General features: G+C 41.1%; 1 long non-coding RNA gene across 1 annotated transcript in view; it reads left to right on the top strand.

The window, feature by feature from the left end:
• The window catches only part of LOC146861053 (uncharacterized), a 44,414-nt gene extending 32,651 nt beyond the window's left edge, over window positions 1-11,763 (top strand). Inside the window, exon 4 of the long non-coding RNA XR_014979229.1 lies at window positions 11,662-11,763. This is a non-coding gene — a long non-coding RNA (uncharacterized LOC146861053). The remainder of the gene's footprint in view (window positions 1-11,661) is intronic.
• The last annotated feature ends 270 nt before the right edge of the window (window positions 11,764-12,033 follow it).

The raw sequence follows: 12,033 nt of genomic DNA, 5'->3' as shown, positions 1-12,033 counted from the left end.
AGGGATGTCGGATTCTCTGAGATGAATGGTGCTAGTATTGTGTATATGAAATATGGGCCCCTTCAAGGCCATCCTGTGCTTCGTTGAGGCTAAGATCTTGACACTTGCACATTGGATACATTTTCACTGAGAATAGCAAGTTTTGTCCCGTGGTCATGACAGACCACGTTACATGGACCTTTATTGAGAAAAACTGTATATACTAAGCCCATTGTACATGCGTTTTAGCTCTTAGTGCCAGATTAACATTTTCTAGAGAGAGTCCTGGTCAGTTGCAAAGACACTTGCCTTTTGACCTTTCGCTTTGCTACCTTTTCTTTTGCAGTAAACACTAATTGGATTTTAGGCTTCTCAATGTGCTGTGTTTTATTTTTAACATCAGTGGACTAGAGAAACAGATAGGGAGGAGGCAGAGCAGTAGGAGCACAAGCCCTAAATCTGTCGCTGAGGTGACTTAATTTGTACTCTAGCTTCTACTAGGTACATTTCATGCCATGGGCATGGAATTCATGCTTTTTCTTTTGGATCTCTTCATGCTGTTGTAAAAAAGAGTGGCCACTGCTAGCCGACTATCTTGTTTTTTGGGTCTTTTAATTTTGTCTACAAATACTATATAATCCTTCAATTAAAGGTGTAGTGAGGTCCATCACGTCCTGCTCTGAGTTTCTATTTTAGTTTCATTTTTTAGCTTGGCCATATTTTAATGGTGACTTTTTACATGCTTTACACTTACACAATAATACACTAAGAAGCTATTATACATACAGTTAATTTATTATTAGGTATTATTATCATGTTATTCATACACTCTGTCCAAGGTTAGGTACATAGAATGTGATGCACTTGCATTTACATTGTCCAGTTGGAGACAGCTCTAGGCCTATAGACAAACCATCACATCAGCTCTGCACCTTGGGCACTGCATTTGAAACTATGCTTTATTATATAAACAACCTCAGTGCTACCTTCCGCAGAAGAGAACTTATGCTGGTATTGCCCTGGAATGCGGTGCACTGTTACTGAGATGCAGCCCTGCTGACTCTGACCTCTATCCTGCAAAGGATGGTAGCCTGCTCTACATCAGACTGGCTTCCTGGCACATCATACCCAGGTATGGGGGCTAGGGTATTCCAATGGATTTGGCAGAGGGTACTGTCAGTAAGCTATCATAGTATAGGTAGGATTAGATAGGAGTATAATCACATAGTAACATTATCATGGTTGAATTGTTTATCTTTTTCACCGTTCTTGTAATGCTGGTTAAAATGCTGTGTTTCATCTGCCTAATATTTGCAGCTCATGCTTTTTTATACAAGGATACGATTGTTTCAATAAATGTTTGAAAATACATTTTAGTGTCTTTCTTATGTTTGTCTTGGTCATGCAAAAGTAACAATGGAAGGTTAGATCTGTTTCTATGATTTCTTTGGGGAATAAGAGTGGTCATGTTCAAGGTTGCTGATACCAACTGGTACCCTAGTAGGATTAAGGGTTCAGATGGGGCACTGTGAGCTAGCTAAGAATTGGGCCAACATTTTCTGATGATATGAGTGAACTGAGTCCCCGTATTCTGAAGTTCATGTTGTCCAGATACTCAGTCCAACTTAATTCATAGCAACCATATGACATGGCGCCAGCAACATTCTAGGCCAAGTACTAATTAAATGGGTCTCCTGAGTTGTTCTTGCAAGCGCCAAAGGTCCCCTTTTCATCATATATGTGGAAGTCCATGGTGTTAGGGATTGATCCTCCTCAGCTTAATAGGAAACCTCGATTTTAGTATGAAAGTTGTTCAAGCTTGAACTTTTAATAGGGTTATTCCACTATAGTATTTACCATATAGTATTTTTAAATATGGTACTAGCAGTTAACATTCCTGTTAATTGTAAACATGCTGTTACTGCACAGTTACTGGCAAACGAGCTCCCTGTCAGGGGGGAAGATGTTACCTTTGTAGTTAAGGCCCACAAAGCATATAAATGCAAAGTATTTTATTCTTGGGTTCACTTTCATGCAGTCGATGTCAGTAGACAGGCATTTCACACATACACTCCAGCTGTAATACCAGATCAATATAGACCTATGAAGATTATACAATACCGTTAACATAACTGGAACATCAGAATTGGTTCCAAGGCGCCCTCCCACATCCACTTAACAATGTAAGACTGGGTCTCCTCAGCAATGATGTGCAAACTGGCCAGTCCAAACCGGCTATACACCGTACCCAAATTTAGCACCATTAAATGCTATAGACTACTGTGCTCTTATCACAGGATTGGTTAGGATATATAGATGTTTAACGCAGTTCGTTTGCGTACAATAACAGATGCCCCAGCAAGGGCTGTTCAAGCTGTATGAGCCTGTACCTGCAATTAGTCCAGTCACTATAAAGGCAATTATGGGTAAAGTTCCTACCAGATGGGAGGAAATTACGTTTTGCATTACACAAAAAACAAACCAGCTTAAAATAGTGTTTCCCCATACAGGATCCCAAGACAAACATTGAAATCTCACAATGTGTCTACCACTTGGAATGGTTCCCCTAGTACGGCACAGTATTTGCTGCCACCTATAGCATAACCCATGGTACACCATCCATTGCTGTTTTGCCCGAGGTGCTAAAACAGATTCAACATGAATATGGGGCTGCCCCTGTCCTGGATTTGGGGATGAAATTAATTGGCAACTTTGCCAGTTTTCTCAATTATTTTAAGTAATATTAAAGGGGAGGCAGCAGCACTGGTAGTACGCCAGTGCCTTGCACAGGTTCACATTGTGGACCAAGAGCATGAATTACCAAAAATTATTGCTTAAATCTATACATCTAGGCCGAGATCATTCAGGAGCCAGGCTTATAAAGCCGAGGCTTAAAGGCAATTCTGCAAACGATAATACCAAGCATACACCTGAGTTTTCTAAAGAAAACACTGGGACAAACAGAAAAATAAAGACAGAACAAAAACATGGTGTGGATCTCCACAACCAAAGCCCACTGACAAAACGTTATAATTTATGTAGCCGTGATACACTTAAACAGCCTGATATGTATCAGTTCACTGATACACGTCCTTCTCCTTCCTTCCAGAGCTCACCCAACAAACACTCGAAGAGGGGGATGACCCAAATGCAGTTACAAACAGTATGTGATACAGAGAAAGGACTAACAACACTTGTCTGACATCATCATAAAAGAGGAAGAGAAACTTTCTCAACAAAAGCCCGAATTCAAAAAGAAGAAAGTGGCAGGTATTTCCAGTTAACATGCCACACATATTTAGAATGCTCCTTCAGAACATGATGTGGGCATTGACATTGCTAGACAGCGCAGCAGAGGTCACGATAGTTCACCAGAACCCTCAAGAGATTCTGGTTTCGAGAGCAAATAATGAATCTATTCAGTTTGAAACACCTGATCAGCAGGTTAGCCCTCCCAATATACTTTATACTTTGGACAAATTCAAATTGAGGTTGACATACCATGTACTATCAAAGTCGGAGAAAATTTAACAACCACCTATAGCATTCTCCTAGCTGAAATAGATTGGCTGCCTGAGTTTGTTAGAAAAATCCCACAAGGAGAAGATGTAATTATACCTTCGTTCACTGTTCCTGAAGTTGTCAAACAGGCGTATGCAGCGGAATGGGCTTTTCCACACGCCACAGTATTATACCGCAATCTTGTTTGCTGGTATAAGTACTCGCTTTATCCTGTCATATCCATAAGGTCCAGCCCACAGGTGCAACCAGAATACCCAATTAAACATAAAGCAAAGTGCCCGGTTAGGGAGATTCTATTACAATTAGAGTATCAAGGAGTAATAGAGACTTGTAGTTCAGCAATGAAAAATCCTTTATTTCCAGAAGCTAAATTGGATCATTCCATAGTCTTAGACCACAGAAATTTAAACAGTCATACACACACTTTTGCAATTCAAACTTCACATAGAGCAGCTCTAATGAACAATATAGTTCACAAAAAATACAAAACCACATTGGACATTTCCAATGGCTCTTTCTGCCAAAATATCGCACCTGAAAGTAGAGACTTAAGGGTGTTAAGTGCTTTAGGAGTCTAAAGAAACTTTTGCCAACTTCCTCAGGGGTATAAAAACAGCCCAGGTCTGTTTGCTGCTCAAGTAACGTCAATTCTACATGAAATTGACTCAGAAGCATTGCCCTACGTTGATATATACCTTACGGATGATGACTTATGCACACACTTAGACAGAGTAGATTGCATAGTTTTGGGATTTGCTGAATGGCTACAAATTCAATTTCCCAAAAACAAAAATTTATTTTCTCATTGTCCAATTTTTTGGATACAAGTTATCAAATGAAGAAAAAAGCCTTGCACCATATTTTAGAGAAATGTGCTCTCTTGCACAAACACAATAAAAATGCTACAATCACGTTTAGGTTTTCTCAACTTTGGTAGAACATACATACCACACTACGCACAACGGGTTAAACCATTGTACGCGCTAATTTGTCCTGATTACTCCGGTAAACATTGGACATCAGAACACACATGGATTCTCAGAACCCTGTAAACTGACACACTTGTGTCAACACAACTAACTTGGTGATCTGCATAATTGCGATATCCACTGGCTATTCATATGTCAACTTTAATTAGAGTGATACTGTACAGATTGCTTATAAATTGCTTTTATACTCGAATGCTGAAATGCATTTTGCATCAACAGAAAAAATACTGACTGCAGTTCAGACAGCTGTTATAAAGGAAAGACCTTTGGCTCAGGATAAACGCATAGTTGTGGTTATTCCAATTTCACCCTTAGAAGCTGTCACCAAGGCAAGAGGTCCTAACGCAAAAGACTTACATCCAAGATGGATGCAATGGGTCACCGCCTTAGCAGCTACTGATTTTGACTATGTTTTTGGCCCTACTTTGCAAACACAAATATTTCTCCAGGATGAACAAGAATACTCTGTGCCCAGTGACGTCTTGCCTCTTGATTAGTATGATTACATAAAATATACTGATGGTTCAGCTCAGCCTGCAATTGGCACCATACAAGGATACTTAGCCGCATGTGCAGCAGTACGCAGTGTCATCAAAAATGGAGAGTTTTATCAACAAAAAACCTTTACACGATCCTTAGGGGATTGTACCACCCAGCTGCCTCAATTGAAAGCGTTTATTCTGGCACTAGAGAATACTCGTCTAGAATTCCTCCCACATAGTGTGTGATTTGTATTATTGTGACCCGTCTTTTAATGAAAACGTACATTATTGGCACTTGAATGGATTCAGAGATTCTAAAGGAAACACTAGCAAGCAAAAAACTGCTTTGGGGAAAAGTGGCATATCTTAAAGATTGCTTGCCATCGGCGCATGTAATTCATACAGTCATCAGCGTGTTGGAATACATGCTGCAAGGAATTCACTGGCTGATAATGCCACCAAAACGCCAGTGCACACTGCTGTTGTAGCTGCATTTACTCATTCACACAAGGGTGGATGATGACATCATGGTTGCTGTCACCGCTTCATGCAGTGGCACTGCATTACCTAACAAATATCCAGCAAAATATTCATATCTATTGAGTGTTCAAAACATACCTTTTGTTCGCTATCCCGGGGTAGGTGACTGAATGATACCCAACCAGGACATGACGCTACAATTAATCATAGCTGCTCACGAAGGATTAGCGTCTGCCAATGCAGATGTGGCTGCTATGGTTTCCTTACTACAGAAACACTATTGGTGACATGTTCTGTACAAGCACATCAAACAACATGTACTTAGTTGTGAAATTTGTCAGCAAATTAAAAGTTCCACCGCAATCCACCCACCAGAGACATCTCCACCAATCACAACGCTGCCATTGCAGCATTGTGATTGCCTTAGGGAAGAAGAGGGAGGCTGCCTGCTTCCTGTTCCTGCCAGAGGCAGGAGAGCAGAAAACGCAGGACCCGGCCAGTAGCTGAGACGGCACGGGACCCAAGAAGGAACGTTTTTTTTTAATTAAACACCCCCCGCCCCAGCGCAAGACACCCCACCTGCCAGTCATGCCAACAGCAACTGGCAGATACACCTTTTGACATCAATGAATGTTCTCTTGTTTTTTTTGTACTTTCCAGTGTGCACTGGACCTGTATCTTGAAATGAAATTGGTTCAATCTACGGATTCGGATCTACAAGGGTGCGTCCTTTATTTCCAGAAGCTAAATTGGATCATTCCATAGTCTTAGACCACAGAAATTTAAACAGTCATACACACACTTTTGCAATTCAAACTTCACATAGAGCAGCTCTAATGAACAATATAGTTCACAAAAAATACAAAACCACATTGGACATTTCCAATGGCTCTTTCTGCCAAAATATCGCACCTGAAAGTAGAGACTTAAGGGTGTTAAGTGCTTTAGGAGTCTAAAGAAACTTTTGCCAACTTCCTCAGGGGTATAAAAACAGCCCAGGTCTGTTTGCTGCTCAAGTAACGTCAATTCTACATGAAATTGACTCAGAAGCATTGCCCTACGTTGATATATACCTTACGGATGATGACTTATGCACACGCTTAGACAGAGTAGATTGCATAGTTTTGGGATTTGCTGAATGGCTACAAATTCAATTTCCCAAAAACAAAAATTTATTTTCTCATTGTCCAATTTTTTGGATACAAGTTATCAAATGAAGAAAAAAGCCTTGCACCATATTTTAGAGAAATGTGCTCTCTTGCACAAACACAATAAAAATGCTACAATCACGTTTAGGTTTTCTCAACTTTGGTAGAACATACATACCACACTACGCACAACGGGTTAAACCATTGTACGCGCTAATTTGTCCTGATTACTCCTGTAAACATTGGACATCAGAACACACATGGATTCTCAGAACCCTGTAAACTGACACACTTGTGTCAACACAACTAACTTGGTGATCTGCATAATTGCGATATCCACTGGCTATTCATATGTCAACTTTAATTAGAGTGATACTGTACAGATTGCTTATAAATTGCTTTTATACTCGAATGCTGAAATGCATTTTGCATCAACAGAAAAAATACTGACTGCAGTTCAGACAGCTGTTATAAAGGAAAGACCTTTGGCTCAGGATAAACGCATAGTTGTGGTTATTCCAATTTCACCCTTAGAAGCTGTCACCAAGGCAAGAGGTCCTAACGCAAAAGACTTACATCCAAGATGGATGCAATGGGTCACCGCCTTAGCAGCTACTGATTTTGACTATGTTTTTGGCCCTACTTTGCAAACACAAATATTTCTCCAGGATGAACAAGAATACTCTGTGCCCAGTGACGTCTTGCCTCTTGATTAGTATGATTACATAAAATATACTGATGGTTCAGCTCAGCCTGCAATTGGCACTATACAAGGATACTTAGCCGCATGTGCAGCAGTACGCAGTGTCATCAAAAATGGAGAGTTTTATCAACAAAAAACCTTTACACGATCCTTAGGGGATTGTACCACCCAGCTGCCTCAATTGAAAGCGTTTATTCTGGCACTAGAGAATACTCGTCTAGAATTCCTCCCACATAGTGTGTGATTTGTATTATTGTGACCCGTCTTTTAATGAAAACGTACATTATTGGCACTTGAATGGATTCAGAGATTCTAAAGGAAACACTAGCAAGCAAAAAACTGCTTTGGGGAAAAGTGGCATATCTTAAAGATTGCTTGCCATCGGCGCATGTAATTCATACAGTCATCAGCGTGTTGGAATACATGCTGCAAGGAATTCACTGGCTGATAATGCCACCAAAACGCCAGTTCACACTGCTGTTGTAGCTGCATTTACTCATTCACACAAGGGTGGATGATGACATCATGGTTGCTGTCACCGCTTCATGCAGTGGCACTGCATTACCTAACAAATATCCAGCAAAATATTCATATCTATTGAGTGTTCAAAACATACCTTTTGTTCGCTATCCCGGGGTAGGTGACTGAATGATACCCAACCAGGACATGACGCTACAATTAATCATAGCTGCTCACGAAGGATTAGCGTCTGCCAATGCAGATGTGGCTGCTATGGTTTCCTTACTACAGAAACACTATTGGTGACATGTTCTGTACAAGCACATCAAACAACATGTACTTAGTTGTGAAATTTGTCAGCAAATTAAAAGTTCCACCGCAATCCACCCACCAGAGACATCTCCACCAATCACAACGCTGCCATTGCAGCATTGTGATTGCCTTAGGGAAGAAGAGGGAGGCTGCCTGCTTCCTGTTCCTGCCAGAGGCAGGAGAGCAGAAAACGCAGGACCCGGCCAGTAGCTGAGACGGCACGGGACCCAAGAAGGAACGTTTTTTTTTAATTAAACACCCCCCGCCCCAGCGCAAGACACCCCACCTGCCAGTCATGCCAGCAGCAACTGGCAGATACACCTTTTGACATCAATGAATGTTCTCTTGTTTTTTTTGTACTTTCCAGTGTGCACTGGACCTGTATCTTGAAATGAAATTGGTTCAATCTACGGATTCGGATCTACAAGGGTGCGTCCACTTAGGGCGCACATTCAGTGCTGTCCTATGAGAGTGCCATTGCTGCAGGATGCCTACTATGAGCCAGTATTACCGGTTGATATGGAAGCTTTGGCTCCTGGATTTGTGATTTCTGGCTCTCCAACTGAGATTACACTATTGGATGCCACGCTTTCAGCATCTCTTGAACGGAGTGGATATGATCATGTTTGTTCCTTGAAACTTGCCTCTCAGGCCACTGTAGATGTGATGTCTGCGGATGTGGCTCCTTTCTACCCCACTGACTCTCTGAACAAGTTCATGTTGTCTAGATATGCAGTCCTACTTAATTTCATAGGAACCGTATAACAAAGGTAGCATGATCAGGAAAGTACTACTTCCCATTCTCGTGCCTTTGCCATACTGGTGATACAAAATGAGGACAGGAGTCTCTTTTGGTGGGGGCTCACTATGTTTAGATTTTTTTTGCCTTCATTCCTGTTTCTTGTTGTTCATGCACACACAGAAAAAAGGAAAAGGCGTTTGCCAGCCCTCTGCCTGCAGCTCATCCCATAGAGGAGGGTGCAGCGGAAACAGAGCAGGTTAGGGGTTCCCTCGGTTATGTTTTTTAACAGATCTCGGGGAGAGGGGATAGAAAGAAATGTATTGTACATTTATGCCCATAGATCCCATTCTGTTAGGCTGACCTCCGGTTATGTGCCTGAGAGGTCAGTGAAGGGTCTGGGGCAAAAAACTCGGAGGGCCTCTTTCTTTCAAACATTAATCCTTCAAGGGCCTATGCTTTGGGTTCCGACACTCCTGCCTATCTTCCCCACATCACCCTAATTCAAGTGCTCTAAACCATGGATTTTAGAGACACATAATCACTGTCTCAATACTCCTCCCATTCCTATCCAACCAACCAGCCCATTATCCTGTTGTCTCCTACTCATAAAACACCCTTTGTGCACTTTAACACTTTTCGGACATATACAAGACAATATATGCTAGGCAAGCAAGTAAGCGGAACACAATAAGTGCATCTAGACTCAAACTAAATTTGGTTCACAGTGCTTACAGTGTCTGGCTGAATCACCAGATTCAATGCTGGGCTACGCTCCACCTCAGTGCCACTGGAGAAATCTCTTCCTTACCTCTGACTCCTGGGTTGTCTATAATATGAGTAAAGGTGCAGAGATACTAATATTTTGGTGGTCTTCAAGCTGATATAAGCATGCTGTATATAATTCAACAGCACATGACCATTAGCTTTTTCATAGTAAACATATATATTTATTAAGGCACAAAAATGGGTGAATCACTTTCTCAAACTCCATTCCACACAAAATAATTGAGCTACACAATTTCCACTGGAAAAGCTTATTTTCTTATTACACCTGCAGGCGGAGTGCGATGTCCAAAACCTTTAACAATTCTCTGCCTCATAAATTTAAATTTCAAGGAGCACTAACTTTGGATAACCTGGGGATCAGCTACAGTATGGTGCCATTTTGCATTGCAAGTATCCTTGTTACATACAATTGTAACCCAGATTTTTCTTTGGTACACCCCCTCAGTAAAATATGAGACCCAGGGCCCTCCTGCTTTAATGGAGTTTGTGATGTGGTAGTACATATGACACAGCGAGGTGAATGCTATTCATCTCAAAGTGCCTCTTTGAAAGTGTCCCTGTTAATAGAGGCAAATGACTCTAGACGCGACCAGAGAGTTTTTGAAAGCAAATGGTACCATCATCGATTGTAGCATCTAGCAGAAGTGGAAAGATTTTGCCAGCTATTACATGAAGAAAAGGTTTTAGATAAAAAGAGCAACTGTTGATTAGAATGTTCATGACAGAAGAGCAACGGTGACCAAGATCACCCAGGTTACTAGATTCCAACATGAGGTCGAAGCTAGTTTTGCTCCATGAGAGTAGGGTGCTCTCCCATGCAGCACGGTGTTCCAAGAAAAAACCCAATAATCAGACCCCCAAGGATATTGCGGCATGGTTTAGCAAATTTAGCGGCACAAATATGGAAATTTAGCGGCATTTTTGCGGCACTTTATTTTACAAATAATCATTCATTTTCTGCCTGAAATCAATGGAAACTGTTTCAGCAGAGTATTCCACTTTGAAATAGGTATGTGGTATGTTTAAAGTGTCTGCAGCTCTACGGAAGCACAGCTACAGTCCTAACCTCGTGGGAGAGAACTGTATTTCTCTCTGGGATGTTCTAGTGCCCATGTATGCACCCCTGCAGGGGTAACAAGCGCTATATAAATGCAAACCTTTTTCCCCCTTCTATACCTCCGCTATCCTTCTGAATCCAAATAACTGACTAACCTATCCACGACTCAAAATACTTTCATATTTCACTATACTAATTCAACACTAATCCTTCTTGTGTTCTGGAGTAGCGTGCTACTTGCCGAAAAAGCACTTTGATGCCTCATCAGGGGTAGTAAGCGCTATATAAATGCAATTGAAATACAATGACCTCCCTTGCGTAAGGTTTTGGGAGACAGTGCACCCTGGCAACCCATTAAGGGGAACACTATGTAACTTTTTTTGTAGGCCAAGGGAGCTTTTTTGCCGCTCTGACACAAAAACTGACAATTGTGCTCCCGGTGTGTGGGTAGAAAGCCATTGTCTGTATTCTTGAATGTATGGCGAGAGCAGAGGGGTGCTGTTAGTGAGCTGAAGTGGATCCAGAGCGCAGGGAGTATGCATTCCCCCAAGTCCCATAGGTCATCAAGGCATTCCTAATTAGCCCCATCACCTTATGGAAAGTGTCATTTCTGTCTGGGTGGTGTCACATCTGGGGGGATTGGCAAGGGATTTAAAAACCTGTGCTGTCCCCAAGGTTGTTGCAGTTGGCTCCTGTTATAATATAGGGTTGGGTGGGACTACGAACAGTTCAATGAACATATGATAACTTCCTCTGCTGCCGTAAAAAATATATATATAGCATTGTTTTTTTGGCCATGTTTTATGAATTTAGCAATATACATAGGTATAATTAGATTATTCAATAGGCAGGATTCATGATGTGGTATGATACACTTGAATGAAATGTTAAGGTTGTACCGGACACCAGTACCATTGTTTATGAATATTGAATATATATTTCAAAAAATAATTTTATGTACATATTTACTGAATGTTTGATTTTATGTTATTTACTTTACAGCCCTGATGATGTCCCGGGTGGGGACGAAAGTCGGCTGTTTTCTGTAACGATTGGTCAACTTTATTGAAATGATGAAATAATCGATGAAATAATCGAATAAAAGACGAAGAATCACAATTTATTCTACTGGAAGAGTTTTCTTTTTGGACATTATTAATGAACACTTAATATTTTCTAGATTGTAATTGCTGATTATTTTTACACTCCTTCTTGTAGTAACGTGTGTTGCAGGGATTCTGCTCATGCACAGAACTATGCACAGGAAACCAGGACCTCAGTGAATTGTGGTGTACCAAAAACTCACCTCAGAACCCAGAACCCCTATCCGACCAGCATCAGTGTCCCATTCGTTATCCGTATTTATCTCGGCGG

The sequence above is a fragment of the Triturus cristatus genome, chromosome 3_1, assembly GCF_964204655.1.
Source record: "Triturus cristatus chromosome 3_1, aTriCri1.1, whole genome shotgun sequence".
Lineage (NCBI taxonomy): Eukaryota > Metazoa > Chordata > Amphibia > Caudata > Salamandridae > Triturus > Triturus cristatus.
This window is presented reverse-complemented; position numbering and strand designations above follow the sequence as displayed.